A 23,372-nucleotide genomic window follows, 5' to 3' on the forward strand; every position below is an offset into this window, starting at 1 on the left:
CTGAGGAAGGGACTAAGGAAGTTCTCCATGTACTGGTATAGAATGATCTTCAAGATGTTTTGTTACATGAAGAAAAGCAAGGAGACAGCAATGCTTGTGTGTGTGCATGTATATGTGGGTAACACGTGTGCAAATGCATTTAGAAATATTCTAAATATTTATTATTATTGTATAACTTTCTAAAGGTATATTTTAAAAATCCATTCACTTATCTCTAGAAAAGGAAATTGGACAGCTGGGGACAGACAGGGAGACAGACATTCTACTGTATATCTTTTTGTATGTACCTTCTGCATTTTGAACCATGTAAATGTATTACTTTCTTAAAAATAAACAAAATATTATGATTATTTTATTTATTTATTTATGTATTTATTTATTTATTTATTTTTAGATGGAGTCTTGCTCTGTCACTCAGGCTAGTGTGCAGTGGCGTGATCTCAGCTCACTGCAACCTCTGCCTCCTGGGTTCAAGTGATTCTCCTGGCCTCAGCCTCCGTAGCAGCTGGGATTATAGGCATGCACCACCATGCCTGGCTAATTGTTGTATTTTTGTAGACATGGGATTTCACCATGTTGGCCAGGCTGGTCTCAACCCCTGACCTCAAGTGATCTGCCCTCCTGGGCCTCCCAAAGTGCTGGGATTAGAAGTGTGAGCCACCACGCCCAGTCTAAAAAGAAATATACTATTATAATGAAGAATAAATAAAGAAGCAGTAATACATGAGCTTGAGTGAGCTTCAAAAAGGATGAATAGGATGGTGGATTTTATGTTATGTAAATTTTACCTCAATTTAACAACAACAAAAAGGAGAGCAGGATTGCAACAGGGAGCTAAAGGCGAAGCCTGTCCTTCCTCCAGTGCACCTCTCTCTTTGGCATGGCTCTACTAAAGATATGCTGATCAAGGCTGAACAAAAGATGCCTCCCCACCACAATAAAAAGCACGGATTTGTATCATTTGCCAATTTGTATCAATTGTATCAATTCCCACCAATGAACATGGAATTGGGACAAAATGCATACAATTGGCTCCTGTGAGCCAGTGCAATTGAGACCCAGGACACCACTGGCATTTACCCAGTTACTGAAACCAGAACCTGGGAAACATTCTCGATTCTTAAACCTTTCCTCTCTCTCCCCTCACTACCCATGGTCTGCTCAGTAGCCATTGCACTCCTCCCACATCAGGTAGAAGCCTTGTAATTTAGGAATGGATCCTGTCCCCAGGTGGTCTAACCCAATATATATGCTGCCACCCATTGATACGCAAAGACATTTATCCTTTGGGATAGCCAGCTGAATCCTGGGCCACCTGGAGGCCCAGGGTGCTTGCTTTGAGTCATTCCAATCTGCCAGCTATATAAGCATTATTATTTGTTGAAAAGATAGGGAGGCTCCAGACTAAGGGAATTATAGTCATCTATTCCCCTCACAGGCGACTGACTCAGGACCTCAGTACTAAGTCATTTAGTGCATGCTATTCCCTAGTCACAGAGATTAGCCCAAATGTGGACTCATGACTCAGTTCAGGCCAATGAGATGTAATAAGAGGTTTGCTGGAGGTATCTGAAAAATTTCCTACTCTTCAGAGAGTTGCAGGAAGAGATCATTTCTCTCTTCCTTATACAGAAGGTGAGATCTGGAACTGCCACCACCATCTTATCAGGCAGCCTGAGCACAAACCCCTCCCCGAGAGGCGGGAGGGCCAAGTACATGGCCAGAGCCAGACACTCCAGCCTATGTTTGGACTTCCCATGCTGTAGGCCAATACATTTCCTACGTTTAAGGTAGTTGGATTTAGATTTTCTTTCTTGCTGTTGAATGCATCTTAAGCAACACAGTTTTGACCTATTTGTGCTGGTTTATTTTATGTGTCAACATGGCTAGGCCAGTTATTCAAACACTAACCTGGGAGTTACTAGTAAGGTTTGTAGGTGTGATGACATCTACTTAAAATGACTTGAAGTAGATTATCTTTGCTAATCTGGGTGGGCTTCATCCAATCAATTGAAAGTTCTTAAGAGAAAAGCAAGTTTCCTTGAAGAAGAAAAAATTCCACCTGCAGACTGCAGCATCAGCTCTTGCTCAAGAGTTCCCAGCCTGCTGGCCTGTCCTACAGTTTCAGACTTGCCTAGTCAGTCCCCACAGTCACATAAGCCCACTCCTGTCACAAATCTCTTGCTCTCCTTCTCTCTGTGTATATATATATGTACATATATATACACACACACACACACATATATATATTTATATACTGGCTCTGTTTCTCTAGTCTAACCCTGATCAATGCACTTCTTTTTTTCCTTTATGATACTTATCTCAATTTGTGATTATATACTCTGCATTTATGATGTATATTCCAATATTCACAGTTAGACTATAGGCTTTATGGACATATGTGAGTAATTCCAGAAGTAGAATTTCTGGTCAACGATTATACACATTTGGAAGATGAAAAATATTGCTAACTTACCATCTTCAGAGGTTGTACAAATTACACTCTTACTAGATTATAGCCTTCACGTCTTTTGTATTACTATGTGTTTCTGGCACATAGTAGGTGTTCAATAGATACAAACAGATGGGATTCTAGGAAAAGAAACACAAATTAAGGCAAAGAGACATAAAGGTATGCTACATTGGGAAGTTTTTTGTTTGACTAAACCACTTTTTCTTTTAGTTCCCCTTTCCTCTACAGGTGACTTGAAAATTCGGAGTAATTCACAATCTGGTGCTTACTCAGCAGCAGCAGGCAGAACTTTGAGTTTGGGGTAAGCCCTCAGTTTGAACACAAACTCTGTGACATTCAAGCTGTCCAACCTTGGGCAGATCCTTAGCCTGTATCATCCTCAGCTTCCACATCTTTGTGGAAATGAAGCTGATGACCTTCCAGACTGGAGTGAAGATCAGGAGATAAAACATAAAGCTCCTGGTCCATTATGCACTGTGGACATGGGGATTATCATAAGGTCCTCCCTGCAAATTCGGGAACAGAAAGCAACAATGTGCTCTAAAAACAATGTAAATTGAACACATAAAGCACCGGGGCAGAGACATAAGGTGACCATGAGGAGACAAGCAGGATACCAACCAAGCTGAAGTTGGTAAAACACCTAAAGGAGGATATGACAACTAGAAGGGGATTGTCAGACACAAAGCCTAGAAAAAGCAGAGTCAGAGACAAAGTGAGGCTGTGCCTCTGAAGGCATGTCCCATCAGTCCCCAATATTCAGTCCAAAAGGTCATTCCAATCATGAGAACACATCCATCTGTCTGCCTGAACTTAATACTGTTCTACTTTTGAATTACATAAATAGCTCTTTTTGTTCAGATTCCACATTGACCAAAACCTTTCTGATAGTTTGGGGTCCTATCTGGCCTGTCCACAGGTAATTTTCTCTGGTCAGGCTCACCTGGCCAACCAGCTCTCCCGACCCAGCATCCCACTCAAACACCTGTGTTCTCTTTTATTTTAGAGGTTAGACAGGACAAATCTGATCCAGATGGGGGAGGAAATTGCAATCATGTTTTTGTCTAATTCACAGCTCTAATTAGGGGATAAAAGAAAAGTAGAGCATGAGAAGAAATTGTCCAAGAGCTGGAAAATTTGTAAAAGCACCCACATCCCTATGGGGAAGGCACCCTTGTGAACTTTGCCTCTACAGCTAAGCTGACCTCATACCAACTCTGCAAGGAAGAAAGGGCAAGGACTTTACATTGTATTTATTTATTTACTTATATCCAGCTTATTCCTTAAAGGACTTAAGGCAAGCAGGCTTTAAGGGCCATCTTCCCTGACTAGTGACAAAACTAAGTGATAAAAAGAAGTTTGTCCAGAATCACATACTTTTTATATAAAAGTCCAGAAACCAAACCCTGACTTTCTTAGTCTAGGTTAAAGCTCTTGCCAAAGAACCAAACTGAAGATGAGAAAACAGTGCGTTTGTTCTAAACAGAGTGCTGAATTCAGAAGACTTAAGGATGGGCTTTAGACTAGGACTGAAGTTTGTAATCTGTGATTCAGTTTTTATGTTTTTGTAATTTCCTTATTCCAGTCTTTTGAATTCTTTTTTTTTTTTTTTTTTTTTTTTTTGAGATGGAGTCTCGCTCTGTCGCCCGGGCTGGAGTGCAGTGGCCGGATCTCAGCTCACTGCAAGCTCCGCCTCCCGGGTTCCCGCCATTCTCCTGCCTCAGCCTCCCGAGTAGCTGGGACTACAGGCGCCCGCCACCTCGCCCGGCTAATTTTTTTTTATTTTTTAGTAGAGACGGGGTTTCACCGTGTTAGCCAGGATGGTCTCGATCTCCTGACCTCGTGATCCACCCGTCTCGGCCTCCCAAAGTGCTGGGATTACAGGCTTGAGCCACCGCGCCCGGCCTGAATTCTTTTAGATTTTTTATTTATCGTAAAGTAGAAGATTTTTGATTCCAGCCATAATAGAGTAGCTTATATTGAGCTAACCCTCCCATTGAAAACAACTGTAACCGATGGACTAAGTATATAGCATATTTGAAGGCATTGGAGGGCAACCAAGGCAGATGATCCCTAAGAGAAGGGAGGCACATCAAAGGGATCTCGATACTCACCCTGGCCCAACTCACAGGTCAGGGAATAAAGTAAGTGGTGGTTCCATTAGGCTGAAGAGACAGATTGGAGTTCAAAGCTGCTCAAGTGGCTGCGACTTGATAGTAAAATCTCAAGGAGGAGAGAGTTGCAGAGAAATAAACCCAAAAAGGCTACATGCAATCTCTCCTTGAGATGTTTTCAAACTCCTAAGCTGAGCAAGCACAGGCAGAGACTGCAGGAAAACCAAAAGAAAAACAGGAGCTGGGAGGCTGAAGAGCTGGGCAAAGAATTTTGCAGCAGCGTGGTACTGAGGAGATAGAAAAACAAAGCCCAAACTCTTGGTTGAAACCCCAAGAAAGACCTGTGAATAGTCACTGCACTCCAGGCTAGGCAACAGAGTGAGACCCCATCTCTTTTTTTTTTTTTTTTTTTTTTTTGAGACGGAGTCTCGCTCTGTCACCCAGGCTGGAGTGCAGTGGCCGGATCTCAGCTCACTGCAAGCTCCGCCTCCCGGGTTCACGCCATTCTCCTGCCTCAGCCTCCCGAGTAGCTGGGACTACAGGCGCCTGCGACCTCGCCCGGCTAAGTTTTTGTATTTTTAGTAGAGACGAGGTTTCACTGTGTTAGCCAGGATGGTCTCGATCTCCTGACCTCGTGATCCGCCCGTCTCGGCCTTCCAAAGTGCTGGGATTACAGGCTTGAGCCACCGCGCCCGGCCGAGACCCCATCTCTTAAAGCTGATAACCAATAAGTTAAAACAAGAGAGGAAAAAAAGGAATAATAAAAATACTTGATTCTCTCCCCGCAAAAAGCAAGAAAGGAGAAATAAAGAACAGAAATAGAAACAAGTTAACAATATCATAGAGTTAAACATAAATATTTCCATAATTACATTAAATGTTAATGGATTAGTACCCCAATCAGAAGATCAGAATTACTTTTAGACAAAAAAGAAAAACACATGTTCTGTTTACAAGAGACTCAATTTAGGCTGGGTGCAGTGGCTCACACCTATAATCCCAGCACTTTAGGAGACCAAGGTGGGTGGATTATTTGAGGCCAGACGTTCAAGACCAGCCTGGCCAACACAGCAAAACCCTGTCTCTACCAAAAATATAAAAATTAGCCAGGCATGGTGGTGTAATGTCTGTAATTCTAGCTACTCAGGAAGCTGAGGCAGGAGAATTGCTTGAGTCAGGAGGCAGAGATTGTAGTGAGCCAAGATCACGCCACTGCACTCCAGTCTGGGCGACAGACGAGATTGTCTAAAAAAAATAAAGAGAGAGAGAGAGCGCGCGTGAGAGAGACTCAATTTAAACAGAAGACACAAAGTTTAAAGAAAAACAATGGAGACTGGGCACAGTGGCTCACGTCTATAATTCCAGTACTCCTGTACTTAGGGAGGCCGAGGTGGGTGGATCACTTGAGGCTAGGAGTTCACGACCAACCTAGCCACATGGCGAAACCCCATCTCTACTAAAAAAAAATACAAAAATTAGCTGGGTGTGGTGGCACAAACCTGTAGTCCCAGCTACTCTGGAGGGTGAGGCAGGAGAATCACTTGAACCTGGGAGGTGGAAGTTGCAGTGACCAGAGATTGTGCCAGTGTGCTCCAGCCTGGGCAACAGAGCGAGACTCACTATAAAAAAATATATAAATAAATAAAAATCAGCTAGGCATGGTGGGCACAGGCCTGTAGTACTAGCTACTACAGAGGCTGAGATGGTAGGATCGCTCTTGAGCCCAAGAGGCCGAGGCTGCAGTGAGCCATGATCGTGTCACTGTACTCCAGCCTGGGCAAGAGAGAAAGACATACCCTGTCTCAAAAAAAAAAAACAAAAGAATAGAAAAAAAAAAAAAGCTATGCCATGCCAACAGTAACCAAAAAAAAAAAAAAGCTGGTATTGTTACATTAATTCAGACAGCATAGACTTTAGAGCAAGAAATATCTCTGAAGAGGGACATCTCATAATGATAAAAAGATCAATTAACAGTCCTAAATTTAAATGTACCTAAGAATTTATAATTTGTAAGTTTTAAAAAAAATGTTTCCTAGCGTGGTTTCAATACATATTAAGCAAAGTTGTCAAAACTAAAAGGAGCAATAGACAAATCCACCATCATTATTGGAGATTTTAACACTTGTTTCAATAGATGATAGAACAGGCAGACAAAAAAATCAGTAAGGATATATAAGATTTGAATAACAGAAGTAACTAAATTGACCTAATTGACATACATATATAGAACTTGACAAATGCAGACTAAATACTGTTTTTCAAGAGCACGTGAATACTTATCAAAATGGACCATATGCTAGCACGTAAAGCAAGTCTCAAAAATTTCAAAGGACTGAAATTATATAGCGTGTGTTCTCTGACTACAATGGAATCCAACTAAAAATCTATAACAGGAAGATAAGTAGAAACCCCTCCCCACAAGTGTTTGAAAATCAATCAACAGATTTTTAAATAGCACATAATTCTAAGAAGAAATAGCAATAAATTAGAAAATATTTAAAACTAAATAACAATAAAAATAAGACATCTCAAAACATCTGAGATACAAGTAAAGAGGGGTTAAAAGGCCAGGCGCGGTGGCTCATGCCTACAATCCCAGCACTTTGGGAGGCTGAGGTGGGCTTGCCTGAGCTCAGGAGTTCAAGACCAGCCTGGGCAACATGGTGAAACTCCATCTCTACTAAAATACAAAAGATTAGCCAGGCGTGGTGGTCTGCACCTGTAATCCCAGTTACTTGGGAGGCTGAGGCAGGAGAATTGCTGGAACCCAGGAGGTGGAGGTTGCAGTGAGCTGAGATTACACTACCATACTCCAGCCTGGGTGACAACAGCCAGACTCTGTCTCAAAAAAAAAGAAAAACAAAAAAAGAAAGGGTTAAAAAGAAATTCATAGCTTCAAATGTATACATTTGAGAAAAAGAATGATTGGAAATTCACATGATTTAAGCTTCTATCTTAAGAAGCTAGGAAGAGAACAGCAAATTAAACCCAAAGGAATTAGAAGGAAGTCAATAATAAAAACATAACAGCAGAAATCTTTGAAATAGAAAACAAATATGCGATAAAGAAAGTCTATAAATTTGAAAATAAACTGGAGGCTGGGTGTGGTGACTTATGCCTGTAATCCCAGCACTTTGGGAGGCTGAGGCAGGTGGATCACTTGAGGTCAGGAGTTTAAGACCAGCCTGGCCAACATGGTGAAACCCCATCTCTACTAAAAATACAGAAAATTATTCAGGCATGGTGGCGTGAGCCTGTAGTCCCAGCTACTCAGGATGTTGAGTCAGGAAACTCACTTGAACCTGAGAGGCAGAGGTTGCAGTGAGCCAAGATTGCACCACTGCACTCCAGCCCTCCAGCCTGGGTGACAAAGCAAGACTCTGTCTCCAAAAAAAAAAAGGAAAAGAAAAAGAAACTGGAGATGATGCTTCCACTTGTTTCTTAGTCAAAGCTTGTTTTAGTTCTTGCTTCCATATCTGTACATTTTATTTCCATGTCTTGTCCTATCGCACTAATAGGACTTTCCCATACATTGTTGAATAGGAGCGATGAGAAGGGATGTCCTTGCCTTTTTTCTGATCTGACAGGAAAAGCATACAATTTCCCACCATTAAGTATTATTTTAGCTGTAGGCTTTTTGTAGATGCTCTCTATCAAGTTGAGGAAGCTCTCTCTATTCCTAGTTTGCTGAGAGTTTTTATCATAAATAAGTGTTGGATTTTGTCAAATGTTTTTTTCTGTATCAATTGATACGATCATATGATTTTTCTTTTTTAGCCTGTTGACGTGGTGGATTACATTTATTTATTTATTTATTTATTTATTTATTTATTTATTTGAGACGGAGTCTCACTCTGTTATCCAGGCTGGAGTGCAGTGGCACAATCTTGGCTCACTGCAACTCCACCTCCTGGGTTCAAGCGATTCTCCTGCCTCAGCCTCCTGAGTAGCTGGGATTATAGGCACCTGGCACCGTGTCTAGGTAATTTTTGTACTTTTAGTAGAGATGGGGGTTTCACCATGTTGGTCAGGCAGTCTCGAACTCCTGACCTCAGGTGATCCGCCTGCCTTGGCCTCCTGAAGTGCTGAGATTACAGGCGTGAGCCATTGCTCTCGGCCACATTGATCGATTTTTGAATGTTGAACCAGCCTTTTATATCTGAACTAAATCCCACTTGGTCACAGTATACAATTTTTTTTTATATAGTGTTGCATTCAATTTGTTAATATTTTGTGTTAGAATACTTTTGCATCTATGTTCATGAGAGATATCGCTGTGTAGTTTTTCTGTTTGCCTTTTTTTTTTTTTTCAATAAGAGATAGGGTCTCACCATGTTGCCCAGGCTGGCCTCGAATTTCTGAACTCAAGTGATCCTCCTGCCTCAGTCTGCTAACTAGTTGGGACTACAGATGTGTGCTATTGTGCCTGGCAGTTTTTCTTTCTTGTAATCTCTTTATCTGGTTTGGAGATTAGGGAAGGACAGATTAGGAAGTAATGGTTTGTTTCAAAATATTCCCTGAACCTTGACTATACTAAGGAGGGATCTTTGTGAGATCTGGATGGCCCTAGTTGGAGGGCCTGGGAAGACCTGCTAGAAATGGAACAGAAAACTAGGTAAAGATCCCGGACATAAAGATTGTCAGGGAGTAACCATAGTTATTTGCTCCCCTGCTAGGTTAATATCTCATTGGGAAGGTTATATACACATTTATGAACACTAAATTAACAATGGAAGGCTGGGTGTGGTGGTTCACACCTGTAATCCCAGTACTTTGGGAGGCCAAGGCGGGTGGATGGCCTGAGCTCAGGAGTTCGAGACCAGCCTGGGCAACATGGCAAAACCCCGCCTACTAAAAAATCCAAATATTATCTGGGCATGGTGGCATGCAACTTGGTTCCAGCTATTCAGGAGGTTGAGGCAGGAGAATCGCTTGATCCCAGGAGGCGGAAGTTACAGTGAGCTGAGAACACACCATTGAACTCCAGCCAGGGTGACAGAGCCAGACCCTATCTCAAAAGAAATAAATAAGTAAATAAATAAATAAATAAATAAATAAATATAAACATTAACAATGGAAGACAGTATATTGGCCAAAAATGCCCCCAGAAACCAAAAACACCTTAGAGACAGTAAATGATGTAGGATTTGAGAATGGGATGTTGGTAAACTCCTTCTTCTAAATAAAGTTTACAGTTTCTTTACCTCTTCTCCCACCTATATGGCTGAGGATGGAGGAATGAATATGTGAAACCCTGCCACAATTACACCAAATGATTCAGCATTTTATGCTCGGGGAGACATAAACACAATACAATAAAATCATATTAATTTGAGTTCCTAAAAATCAGACACATTATTGTATCCCACATTGACAAAGGCGTACCTTTGTAACATGGAGACAGAGACTTCTAATGAAGTTAGTGGCGTAAGCAAAATTGTGTTGGAGGTAGAATTGGAAGAAGGAAAGATTTGGATTTACTTAAAAAGAATAAACACTTCAAGCCCATTAACAATTATGGTAAAGCCCCATTAAGTTGGACTGTACCAATTTGGCACTTGTGCCAAAATTCAGTGCTAGTGCTGAATTTTACCTATGCTAAACATAGGTAAAGTTTTCTTCAAGATAAAAAGGTATTTTAAAGCCTGTTTCTCTAATTTCTCAAAATACCATTAAGTACAAATTAATTGTTTCTTTATAGGATATACTTACTTCATAGAATATCCTCTATTTTGAACTTAATTTTTTTTTTTTTTTTCTGAGATGGAGTCTCTCTCTGTCAGCAGGCTGGAGTGCAGTGGCACGATCTCGGCTCACTGCAACCTCTGACTCCCTGGTTCAAGCGATTCTCTTGCCTCAGCCTCCCAGGTAGCTGAGATTATGGGCATGTGCCACCACACCCAGCTAATTTTTGTAATTTTTTAGTAGAGATGGGGTTTCACTGTGTTAGCCAGGATGGTCTCGATCTTCTGACCCCGTGATCCTCCCACCTCAGCCTCCCAAAGTGCTGGGATTATAGGCGTGAGCCTGCGCCCAGCAAGCAAACTGAATTTTAAGATACATGTTATTTTTGGAAATAGTAAATGTGAATAATGTCCATTTTAAGATTAAAGATATTCTGTAGCCCACCTCTCCTTGCTCAGCTTCAGACCCTTATAAATCACCTACTTGTTGGACACATCCACTTCTGTTTCAACAGCCCTGAAATTCAATTCATTATTCTGTCAGTCCCCTTACCCCAAACTGCTTTCATTCCTCTTATCCATTTCTATTTCGATTGTCAAAACTTTGCTCAAGTCAGAAACCTTGGCTCCTTCTTTCCTCTCACCCTCCACATCCGATCAACCACCAAGTTCTGTCCACTTTACCTCCGAGATATGTTGAGAACACACCCACTCCCTCACATGACCCCTGACGCCACCCTTGCTCACACAACCAGCCCCTCTCTCCTGGAAGATAACAACAACCTACCCACTGATTTCTGCCTTCTCACTCCCACTTCTCTTTGCTGGAACAGTATTTTTTTTTTTTTTTTTTTTGAGATGGAGTTTCACTATTGTTGCCCAGGCTAGAGTGCAATGGCGTGATCTTGGCTCACCGCAACCTCCACCTCCTGGGTTAAAGTGATTCTCCTGCCTCAGCCTCCCGAATAGCTGGGATTACAGGCATGTGCTAACATGCCCAGCTAATTTTGTATTTTTAGTGGAGACGAGGTTTCTCCATGTTGGTCAGGCTGGTCTCAAACTCCCTACCTCAGGTGATCCGCCCGCCTTGGCCTCTCAAAGTGCTGGGATTACAGGCATAAGCCACCACAGCCAGCCAGTCTTCTTTTTTTTTTTTTTTTTTTTTGAGATGGGGTCTTACTCAGTCACCCAAGCTGGAGTGCAGTGGTGTGATCATGGCTCCCTGTAGCTTCTACCTCCACGGCTCAAGTGATCTCCCATCTCAGTCTCCCAGTAGTTGGAACTACAGTGTGCACCACCACGCCTGGCTAACTTTTTGATTTTTTTTAGTAGAGACAAGGTCTCCCTATGTTACTAGACTCCTAAACTCAAGTGATCTGCCTGCCTCGGCCTCCCAAACTGCTGGGATTACAGGCTTGAGCCACCATGCTCAGCTGGAACAGTCTTTTCCAAACTCTGCACTTCTTGAGATCTTTTTAATAGCTGTCAAGACCTTTAGAATAAAGTACCAGATCCTTATTATGGCATCCAAGGCCCGTGTGATGGGAGCCAGTGCTTGGTTCGGCATCATCTCACTCCACTTGCCTCCTTGCTCAAGAAACTCCAGCTGTCTTGACTTTTTTTAGTTCCTCAGTCATTCATAGAATGCTCTGGCACACTATGCACACATCCTACCAAAATGTTTCTTCCTCAAGAAGGCACTTTCTGAGCCCCAGATTAGACTGAGTCCCACTGCTCCATGCTCCCTCTACACACAGGTTTCTCGCAGTCATAACACTCATCACTGTTATAATCATCATTCAAATCTACCTTCCCCACTAGAGCGCAAACTATGTTCCTGCACTGCACTTAATGCCTGGCACACAGTAACCTCTCCCTAAAATGTAGGTAAATACATTAAAAAGTAATATCATTAAAGAATAAATATTACCAAAGAGTAAGCATTCACATATATGTTGCATAGGGCCTAGACTCTGGAATCAGACTGCTGGGTTCATATTCCAACTTCCCCACTTATTAGCAAAGTGATAATTGGTATAACTCTTTGTGTCTCAATTTCTCCCTTCATAAATGAGCATAACAATGCATAACAATGCTACCTGCTTCATGGGGAATTTTGAAGAGTGAATAAATTTGTGCAAGTAAAGCACTTAAAACATTGTACAGAACATAGTAAACATTCAACAAATATTACTTATTATTATCTTGTTTATCCATTCCAATAATCCTAGAAGGAATTATAGTCAGTAAACTGAGGGATACATACAGTAAGAGTCCCCAGAATTTGAGTAAGGAAAAGGTCACTGTCTTGAGATGGAACTACTAAAAAAGCATAAAATCAGCTGTCAGCTGAAGTAGCCCTTCCTTCAGTGATGAATTGAATATAAGCTGCTGTTGATACAGCTTTGGGAATCATCCAAATGAACTGAGGTAGCAGAATGCATCTTCAGGTCCAGACTCCAAGATTAAATGAGATAACGCTCACTATGAGCATTTAGAAAACCTTAAAGTTGATATTTGTGGCATGGCTACTGTTATTATTAGTAGAGTAATTCCATTACCCAGTCAATGATATTATAATCTGATTGTCTGAAGCAATATAATTGCATGTACACACAAGGATCTAGTAGAAGGGCAAACGACCTGAAGAGCTGGAAGAGCAGGCATTAGTAATGTTTATCCAGCACCATCCAAACAACAGGCATGCACCTGAGAGACAACACAGGGAAAACTCATAGAACAAAGTTTCTCCTGAGACCCTACAAATACCTTGGCTCTAACTGTCACTATGACTATACAGTGGTAAGTTAGATAAGTTAGTGGTAAGTAGTTCCTGACCTCATGTCCAGAGGGGAGATGGACAAACAAATAATCACACAAATAAAAGTATAATTGCATCTTGTGCTAATTACTGTTTAGAGGATTAGGAAAGGCTTCTCTTAAACTTTAAGTGGAGCTGGGAGTTAACCAGATGATGGGGTGAGGGGAAAGCTGTCAAGCAGAAGGTAGTAAAGAGCTTAGTGTATCTGAGGATCTGAAAGGCCGATATGGTTTGGAAGGGATCAAGGGAGAGAAGGGCGCACAGGAGATGAGCCTGGAAAGGTAGGCAGGGACCAGGTCACAAAGGCCCTTAGTGGCCACTTGGAGATAGTTTGGATTTATTTTGAATATGACACGTAAGGACAAAATTATATGTGATGAGATTTGCGCTTTAAAAAGATCCTTTGCTTGCTGTGTGGAAAATGGATTGCAGGCCAGGCGCAGTGACTCACGCCTGTAATTCCAGCACTTTGGGAGGCCGAGGTTGGTGGATCACTTGAACCCAGGAGTTTGAGACCAGCCTGGGCAACATGGTGAAACCCCACCTCTACTAAAAATACAAAAATTAGCCAGGTGTAGTGGCATGCACTTGTAGTCTCAGCTACTCAGGAGGCGGAGGTGGAAGGATCATCTGAACCCAGGGAGGTCAAGGCTGCAGTGAGCCATGATTGTTCCGCTGTACTCCAGCCTGGGTAACAGAGTGAGACTTTGTCTCAATAAATAAATAAATACATAAAGGTTTGGAGGGGTCATTAAGTTAGAAACGGTGAGATCAGTTGGGAGAATTTTGCAATAATCTAATCACAGGATAATAGTTCATGATGATCTCTTCTTCCCATCAGTTTATAATTTAGTTTTGCCTAAGCGCTTTCTTTGTTCTATGGTGTTCCCTTTGAGATCACAGATGTCTACATTTATTCACAAGCTTGTGATGACTTGTAGGGATCTATTCTTGAAAGGTAGAAAGAGCTCTTCTTAATTGCAATTCTATGCCCTGAATTTAATCTCATTCCTGTGTGTCACTCACTGATTCTGCAGTTTTAACTAAATTGCTTAAGCTTTCATAGTCACTTTTTCCTCTGTACAGTGGGGATAATAATCTCTGCTGTGTTTTAAAATAGAATTGCCATGATGGAATGGTCTGCTGCTTGTTTTGGTGTAGCTACCTTACTGGAGTCATGATGGAGGGAGAAATGATTATGAAGTTGTTCCAGTTAAGAAATCCGATTTTATTAACCCTTCTAGAGTTGATACGCTGTAGGAATCTGACTGATGAGAATATAACTCACAAGATACTGGTGGTTCTCTTTGCTTCTTTTCTACATTTTCTCCCAATAGGTGACTTCGCTAATCCCAAGGGCTTTAAATGCTTTTTATACACCAGTGACCTCCAAATGTCTGGGACAGTCTGTACCTCTCTACTAATCTTCATTGCCATATACCTAAATGGCCACTTGGCGTTTCTCCTGGGAGGTCCCACATACTTCTTAGGCTTAACATATTCAAATTGAACTTATGTTCACTCCATAGTACCTGCATTTCCAGCCAGAGTCACATCTAATCTATTCCCCCTTTACCTTTGCTGATTTTAATGAATGGATGGTATCTCTTCAACCCAATTGCTTAAGCCAGAATCCTGGACTGTTCCTTCATGCTCCTTCTTTGCATCCAATCTATCTCTAGCTATTTTAATCCTATCTCCTCAACATATCATCAATCTACCCCCTTTTACTACCACTCTTGTCCAAGTTACCTTCCTCTACCTTTCAAGAATAGATCCCTACAGACATCACAACCTTGTGAAGAAATGTAGATATCTGTGATCCCGAAGGAAGACCAGAGAACAAAGAAAGATCTTAGGAAAAACTAAATTGTAAATCAGTGGGAAGAAGAGATCATCATGCACTTAGGAAGCTCATGCAGCCTCCATACATATGTGGACTGTGAAGGATAAGAAGGAATTAGAGTAGGTAAATGGAGAGGGGCAAAAGTCTCAGGTTAGGGACATAACGCACAAAAATGCAGGGGCAGGCCTTACCAAAAAATGTCAGTGACCAGTGGGCTATGGCTCAGTGCAGGAGGATTGGCAGGATCTGTCAAGAGCAGGAGATAAGGAAGTAGAGGTGCCACAGACTTACCTTTCCTGGACTACAGAGTCTGTTTGGGTGACTACGGAAACATATTTGTATAGCTAGAGTAGGGTCAGATTACGTTTGCCTGGAAAGTCAGATCAAAAATGTTGAATTTAATTTCGTAGTCTACAAAGTGGATTTATAGATTATTGAAGAGGGAGAATATATAACACAATTTCGGAAAATATACTAGGTTTTTGGTGGTGCTCCAGGTAAGATAAAGAAGGGAAGGACTGGAATCCCAGAGGAGAACTAGGAGGCTCTTAGCCTAATAAATCAATGGCTTTTGAAACTTTCTTTAGGAGGGAACACTTTCTGAAAATGAAATCTTATGTGAAATACTAGTGGTATAAAGCAGACAAAAAACCTGGGTTTTTAAAACTAGGTTTTAAGTATGGTTTTTAAAGTATGATTTATGTTATAGTTTTAAACGTATAACCTGTGTTTATAATAGAGTCGACCAAAAGTTAAAGAAAACTGATTAAATAAACATAAACATTTTAATCTGGGGGTGATGGAAGATAGCTGCATCTTGCATTAGCTTTAGCATCTAATTATCCAATTTGTTTCTGAATTTTATTTTGGTTTTACAGTAATAAGAAAAATCCTGATTCACTTTGATTGACATGATAAGTACTTACATATGGTAATTTTGTTTTGTTTTGTTTTGTATTTTACAATTTTCCTGCAATCCCAAGGTACCCTTCAATTACACTAACTCAGAAGGTAGTGTCATAGGAATTTTTGTTTCCATAGTAAAAATATGAATAGCAGAAGCCTCCGAAGCAAAAACAACAACAAAAAAAAAGAGGTCATCTATAGCGTGAGGTTATCAAGACAGGCCATGGCATAGGCCATTTGCTCCTGCCCAGTCAATGTAGCAAGAGGAGTGACAGTGCTTGAAAGATGCTATGGAGCCTGGTTAGGCATTTAATCAGGCGCAGTGTGCCTGCACAGTAGTAGTGGCTTCATTTGCAGTTTTATAGGAGCAGATGTGCACAGTCTGAAAGTGAGAAAAGAACAGTCTACTATGTCAACTTTCCCAATATTGAAGACTTTAGGCTTTACATTTATGTTAGGATCTGCTGGCGTCACAATTCTTTATTTCACTTGGATTACCCTAAGGCTCCAAGAATAAAAACTAATGAAGGTGGGGAGTTGGAGGAGAGGGGGAGGCGTCAGGTCCGATATATTGTTCTTTTTCTTTTCTTTTTTTTTTTTTTGAGATGGAGTCTCACACTGTCGCCCGGGGTGTGCAGTGGCACCATCTCAGCTCACTGCAACCTCCGCCTCACAGGCTCAAGCAATTCTCCTGCCTCAGCCTCCCAAGTAGCTGGGATTACAGGTGCCCACCACCACTGCTGGATAATTTTTTGTATTTTTAGAAGACACGGGGTTTCACTATGTTGGCCAGGCTGGTCTCAAACTCCTGACCTTGTGATCTACCCACCACAGCCTCCCAAAGTACCAGGATTACAGGCATGAGAAACTGCGCCTAGTCAGGTCTGAGATATTTTTCTAGCTAATAGAAGAGTCTCCGTAATTTATTCAGTGATAGGCTTGAATTAACACAAATCATGTACTCATCAAGTGAGCAAATTCCATTCCATAGTACAATGTATTCCATATTACGTATCCAATACAGGAACTTTGTATTTAAAAGATAACTTGAAAGGTGCTCATAATTCCCCTCTTCAGATTAAAGAAGGGTGTTTTGAGTCACTTATATTCCAGAAATTTCAGAACCATAAAGAGCATAGAAACTGTGGGGAATAAGTGTCAATTACATTTAAACATATTTAAGCTCTATCTTTTGATGTTGTAGAGGTTTATTCATTTGTTTTTAGGTCTTGGGCAGGAAAGGAATCTTTAGAAGTAGAAAAAACTATTTACACTTACTGGGATAGCAAATTAATATTCCATTTTTTATTACACAGTTAAAAATCTAGTTTTTCTTGAGTTTAAATTACTAATCTTGTTATGCAGATGAAGAATAATTCACTTTTCTATGATTAATATTTGGTGAGCTGATGTTGAAGAAACTAAATTTACTTAAACAATTCAGTACCATTTACAAAGTAGATAATTAAATCCCCTTAAACATTTTAAACTGCATTTATAAATTTAATAAAGTCAGTTTTTATTTTAAACATTTCAAATGCCTGAAGAGCTAACTTACAACCTAATAAGCAAAACCTCCCTCAAGTACTTAAATAACTCTTATCAACCTAACACATCAAATGTACAATTATGGCACATTAAACTCTCTTAAACATTCTAATTTCTCAGAAAAAGCAAGAGTATTAATACTGAATGAAATGGGGAAACTGGAAAGGGAAGGCGGTGTGATAGAGCTATGCTGATGGCAACCTTTAAAGTTGTACTACAAGGAATTGAAACTAAGAGTTCTGGAACTGTGGTTCTCTGAAATAAGAATCACCGAATCCCTCGACATACATTTGCCCAAGTCTCACCCGAGACCTACTAGATCTCATCTACTATAAATATTTTGAAAACATTCCCTTTTTCCTGATATTGTCCATCTCCCCAAACTCCCTACTCCATACTCCCCTATCTGTGCCCCATATCTTATACCTTCTGACTAGTTGACTCACTAGCTGGAGTGCAGGGAAAAGCTGCTGTGGAAATGTAGATTTGATGGTGATTACCTGGAGGGAACAGTGTGTCCCTTCATAACCAACTTCCACAGAGCAGATGGATAGTCAGAGACTTGAGCACTGACGCCTGGGAGGACACCTTTAGTGAGGGGAGAGAAAGAAGATAAGCCTGAAAAAGAAATGTTAGCGCTCTATCCACCTATAGTTCTGGGACAAAATTACAAAGTCCTAAAACCATTTTTCCTTAGTACATATGTGAAACTAAGGCCTGAGTTTTACTGGCCAAATATATACAAGGGAATTGACTTCTTTTTTTTATTTTTAATTACTATTATATATTTTTTTGAGATGAAGTCTCACTCTGTTGCCCAGGCTGGAGTGAAGTGGTGTGATCTCGGTTCACTGCAACCTCCGCCCCTTGGGTTCAAGTGATTCTCCTGCCTCAGCCTCCTGAGTAGCTGGGATTATAGGTGCCTGCAACCATGCTCGGCTAATTTTTGTATTTTTAGTAGAGACGAGGTTTCACCATGTTGGCCAGGCTTATATCGAACTCCAGACCTCAAGTGATCCACCCACCTTGGCCTCCCAAAGTGCTGGGATTTCAGGCATCGGCTACCGTGCCTGGTCGCAACTTCTAAAAGTTGATGGAAAATGCATTTTATGAAAAACTATGTATAGATTTCAAATTTTTTTCACACTAAAAGAAGCTCATACTGATTTGTTATAGCATGTCTGAACAGGATCTCATTGAGGCACTAAGAAGGATGAAATATCAGTTTGAAAGAAGCCTCTATCAGAGCAACATGAATTCTGCTAAAATTGAAGAAAGAGCAAATATCTAATTGCTGGTGAGGCTTGGGTGGAAGAATGGTGACATTATTGATGCTTTATGAAAAATTTATGGGGAAAATACCCCCACCAAAATCAGTAGTTTACAAATGAATAACTCATTTTAAGAAAGGACGAGGTGATATTTAAGATAAAGCTCACCATGGCAGACCATCCACATCAATTTGTGAGGAAAAAATTCATCTTGTCCATGCCCCAGTTGAAGAGGACTTGCGTAACAGCACAAACACAGCCAACACAATAGACATCTCACTTGGTTCAGCTTACACAATTATGCCTGAAAAATTACAGTTGAGCAAACTTTCCGCTTGATGGATGCCAAAACTGTTGAGCCCAGATCAGCTGCAGACAATGGAAATTTTAAACAAATGGGATCAAGATCCTGAAGTATTTCTTTGAAGAACTGTAACAAGAGATGAAACATGGCTTTACCAGTGTAATCCTGAAGACAATGCACAATCAAAGAAATGGTTACCAAGAAGTGGAAGTGGTGCAGTCAAAGCAAAAGTGGGCTGGTTAAGATTACAAGTCATGCCAACAGTTTTTTGGGATGTTCAAGGCATTTTGCTTAAGCATCTCAAAAAACTTTCTGGAGACTTTCTTGAGGACCAAAAGAATGGTAACTTCTGCTTATTATGATTACAGTTTGAGAAAGTCAGCCAAAGCTTTAACAGAAAATGCCTGGGAGAGCTTCACCAGAGAGTCCTTCTCCACCTTGACAACGCTCCTGCCCATGTCAAACGAGGGCAATTTTGGGAGAGTTTTGATGTTAAATTATTAGGCATCCACCTTACAGTCCTGATTTGGCTCCTTCTGACTTCTTTTTGGTTTCTAATCTTAAAAATCTGTAAAGGGTACCCATTTTTCTTCAGTTAATAATATAAAAAGGATTGCATTGATATGGGTAGATTCCCAGGACCCTCAGTTCTTTAGGAATGGACTAAGTGGCTGGTATCGTCACTTACAAAACATCTTGACCTTGATGGAACTTACGTTGATAAAGTTTGCATTTTTTATTTATATCTTTTAATTCCATTTTTCTGTGAACTTTCTGAAGTCCGTGTGTGTGTGTGTGTGTCTCTGTGTGTGTGTGTGTGTGTATGTGTTTATAAAATAAAATGCTTAGAATTAGAATAGAAATCTGGTGCGGTGGTAAGGGTTTTTACCGATAGTAAAATATTTACAAGTTCATTGCAGGGTTCTGGTAGAGACTAAAAGGGTCCCTGCTCTGAATGACACAAACAAATTAATCAATCTTTTTTGTTTTGATTTTTAAAACAGGAACTGCTATGTGCCTAGCCCCCGGAAGTTGTGGGAGAAGCTTAGATGGTTTTCCTTTCCTCCAGACTGCAATATTGTCGAGAAGATGAAATTAACCGCACATAACAATAAAAGATGGTGTACAATCAAACGCTAGGCAGATTGTGGCACTCCATAGGTGGAGTGGGAGATGGGAGAAGGAAGGTTTTTGGAAGAAAGCAGGTCAGGCTTTACAAAAATGCAAAGACATCAGCCGATTCTCACAGAATGGGTGGGACATGAACCCCAACCCACACTGAGGCGTCTGGGTACCTTGAAGAAAAGGCCCATTAGGGAAATACTGACAATTTTGAGTAAGCTGACCACATTTTCCATAAAAATTTCAGTACATATGGTCTGACACATGGTCTAACAACAGGAAAGAATATTTTTAATTGGGGCTGCCCCAGAAAATCTAGAACATATGGTTACTTTATTTACAGGCCAAGAAACTCCTAATTACAAGAGAAAACGGAACTGACCAGCCCTAGGTAGACAGACCTAGCCACTGCCATGCAAGAAACTGCTAAACAATTTCCCTCCAGTCATCAAAGTTTATGTTCTTTTTTAAGGTTTCTGTTAGTATTTTCAGATAAAAGGTCAGTGCCTGAACTATACAAGACAAGCTAGGGAAATTCTACTTAGATTTCTTTAATTGCATTCTTTAATAGTCTCTCAAATTGCCTCAAATATTTTTTGTACTTGGCAGGGTATAAATAATGAATGCAAAAATGTTTCTTCTACCTGAGGTAATAAAATAATATCCAATTTAAAATTTTCTTCCCTTAAAGAAAACGGGAACATCCATGCCCATGAAGTTTTTAGCTTGTTATCAGAGCTCTTATTTATATTGAAAAATACATTTTACATTATCAAGATTGTTATACGTAATTTTGTTCTTTGCTTCCCTGATGTCTCGCTGTTTTTCTCTTTAGTAGCTTACTGTCTAAAACAAAATACATGCCACAAGCTTCCTTATCCAGCTTTGCAATTTAATAATCTTAGCAATTATTGGAAAAGAAACAATTTAAAAGGCTTTAACTCAAGTCTTGGCAGGTTAGAACATCTTCCATTTCACCTTTCAGCCCATCCCAAAGCTCAGAGATCACTTGCCAACTCATTACTAATATTATCAAGGAAATGCACAGTTTTCTGCTTTTATGGTCAGTGAATACATTGACCAAGACGATGTGGTAATCATTACGGATGAACAACAACAAAGTTACACATCTGAGCAATCCTTTATTCTTATGTCTTAAACAAAATCTCAATTAAATGCATCTTAAAATACAGGATAAGCGTTTCTGATAAAAACAAGAAGACGTGCTTTTAATGAGATTTTCTGGGCACTAGACTTGTCTTTTCTCATCTTCATTATTATTTGAGGCCTCAAAATACTTACACTGAAAGAGCCCGATTTTCATTAGCTGCGGTTGTTAAAAATGGGGAACCACCTAGACACACAACAGTAGAAAGTGGGCCAGGTGCAGTGGCTCAGGCCTGTAATCCCAGCACTTTGGGAGGCCGAGTAGGGCAGATCACCTGAGGTCAGGAGTTCAAGTCCAGCCTAGCCAACACGGTAAAACCCCGTCTCTACTAAAAATACATATATAAAAATTAACCAGGTGTCGTGGCAGGTGCCTGTAATCCCAGCTACTTGGGAGGCTGAGGCAGGGAGAATCCCAGCTACTCGGGAAGCTGAGGCAGGGAGAATCACTTGAATCCAGGAGGCAAAGGATGCAGTGAGCCGAGATGTCACCACTGCACTCCAGCCTGGGCGACAGAGTGAGACTCCGTCTCAAAAACAAAAAACAAACAAAAACCAAAACAACAGAAAGGGAATATTTTACACCCACTGAAATTTAAAACTTAATTCAGCCTTAAAAAGGAAGAAAATTCTGTCACATGCTACAAACATAGATGAACCTTGAAGACATTACACTAGGTGAAACAAGCCAGACACAAAAGGACAAATACTGTATGATTTCAGCTATATGAGCTACCTAGAGTAGTCAAACTCACAGAGCAAGTAGGATGTGGTTGCCAGGGGTTGGGTGAAGGGGGGATGGGGAGTTGTTATTTAATAGGTACAGAGTTTCAGTTTTGCAAAATGAAAAGAGTTCTAGAAATGTATAGTGGTGATGGTTGCACAACAATGCAAACGTACCTAATGCCATTGAACTGTAATACTTAAAAATGGTTAAATGGCAAACTTCATGTTAGGCATATTTTACCACAATTTTTTAAAAAATTAAAAGTTTAATTATGAAAAGAATTCTAAATGTTGATATTGCTGGTTATCCACATGGATAAAAGCTCTCTTTTCCTATCACCACACCTAGGTCTAATGCTGATGGTGAATTTTCCATGGTCTTTGGATAATTGAGCACTCAATAAATGCAGGTGGTGTCAATGATGTGACAGTTATTTTCCTGGTCTCCTTGAATAAGTACGTATTGATATATTAATTAATTAATTTATTTATTTATTTATTTTTGAGACAAGGTCTTCTCTATCACCCAAGCTGGAGTGTAGTGGCATGATCATGGCTCACTGCAGCCTCAACTTCCCAGGCTCAAGCAATCCTCCCAGCTAAGCCTCCCCAGTAGCCAAGACTGCAGGTATACGCCACTACATCTGGCTAGTTTTTGCATTTTTTGTAGAGATAGGGTTTTGCCATGTTGCCCAGGTTGGTCTTGAACTCCTGGGCTCAAGTGATTCACCTGCCTTGGCCTCCCAAAGTGCTGGCATTACAGCATGAGCCATTATGCCCAGCCAATGTCATTTTTAATAATAGCTGTAGCTAAGTTTCTTAAGTGCTTGCTATATACTGAGTACTGATCTAAATATTACAATTCTCACAGCAACCCTATGAAAGTTTGTATATGATATATCTAGTCTCAGAGAGGTAATTTACCCTCTGTCGCTAACCAGCAAGTGGAAGAGCAGGGGTATTAACATAGTGGTATGGGTCCAGTGCTTACCCTTTACAGCATTAGTCTCAAGCCAGATTCTTGGAAAACAAAGGAGCCTATTATAACTACCACTGTTTTCATGGGTGAATCTCTTTACTAAATCTTTCATTTCTTCAACAAAAGTTTGTTAAGCACTTACTATGTTCCAGGCAATAGGCCAAGTGCTAGAGATTCATAAAACTAATAAAACATAGTCTTACAATCCAATAAAAAGAGAAAAATAAGGGAAAGATAACATGAGATGGTGTGATTAACAAATACTGGGGGAGGGGGATCACAAAGAGGAAGGGCTCACAGTTTCGCTAAGTGTGGGGCACTTCACCTATTTTTTTCCCTTTGCATGCTGTGGGAAACGTTTTTACTCTTTAATTTCACTGGTATAACATGTAAATAGATTGGGCAACAAAG

The 23,372-nt window shown here is 40.5% G+C and overlaps 1 long non-coding RNA gene across 1 annotated transcript; it reads right to left on the minus strand.

The window, feature by feature from the left end:
* Positions 1-626: 626 nt before the first annotated feature.
* LOC116270575 lies at positions 627-21,558 on the minus strand. The gene is made up of 3 exons (XR_004178699.1): positions 18,832-21,558; positions 17,893-17,980; positions 627-2,592 (listed from the first exon to the last, which is right to left on the minus strand). It is a non-coding gene; the product is annotated as an uncharacterized LOC116270575 (long non-coding RNA).
* Between the last annotated feature and the right edge of the window lie 1,814 nt (positions 21,559-23,372).

This window comes from Papio anubis, chromosome 15 (assembly GCF_008728515.1).
Source record: "Papio anubis isolate 15944 chromosome 15, Panubis1.0, whole genome shotgun sequence".
NCBI lineage: Eukaryota > Metazoa > Chordata > Mammalia > Primates > Cercopithecidae > Papio > Papio anubis.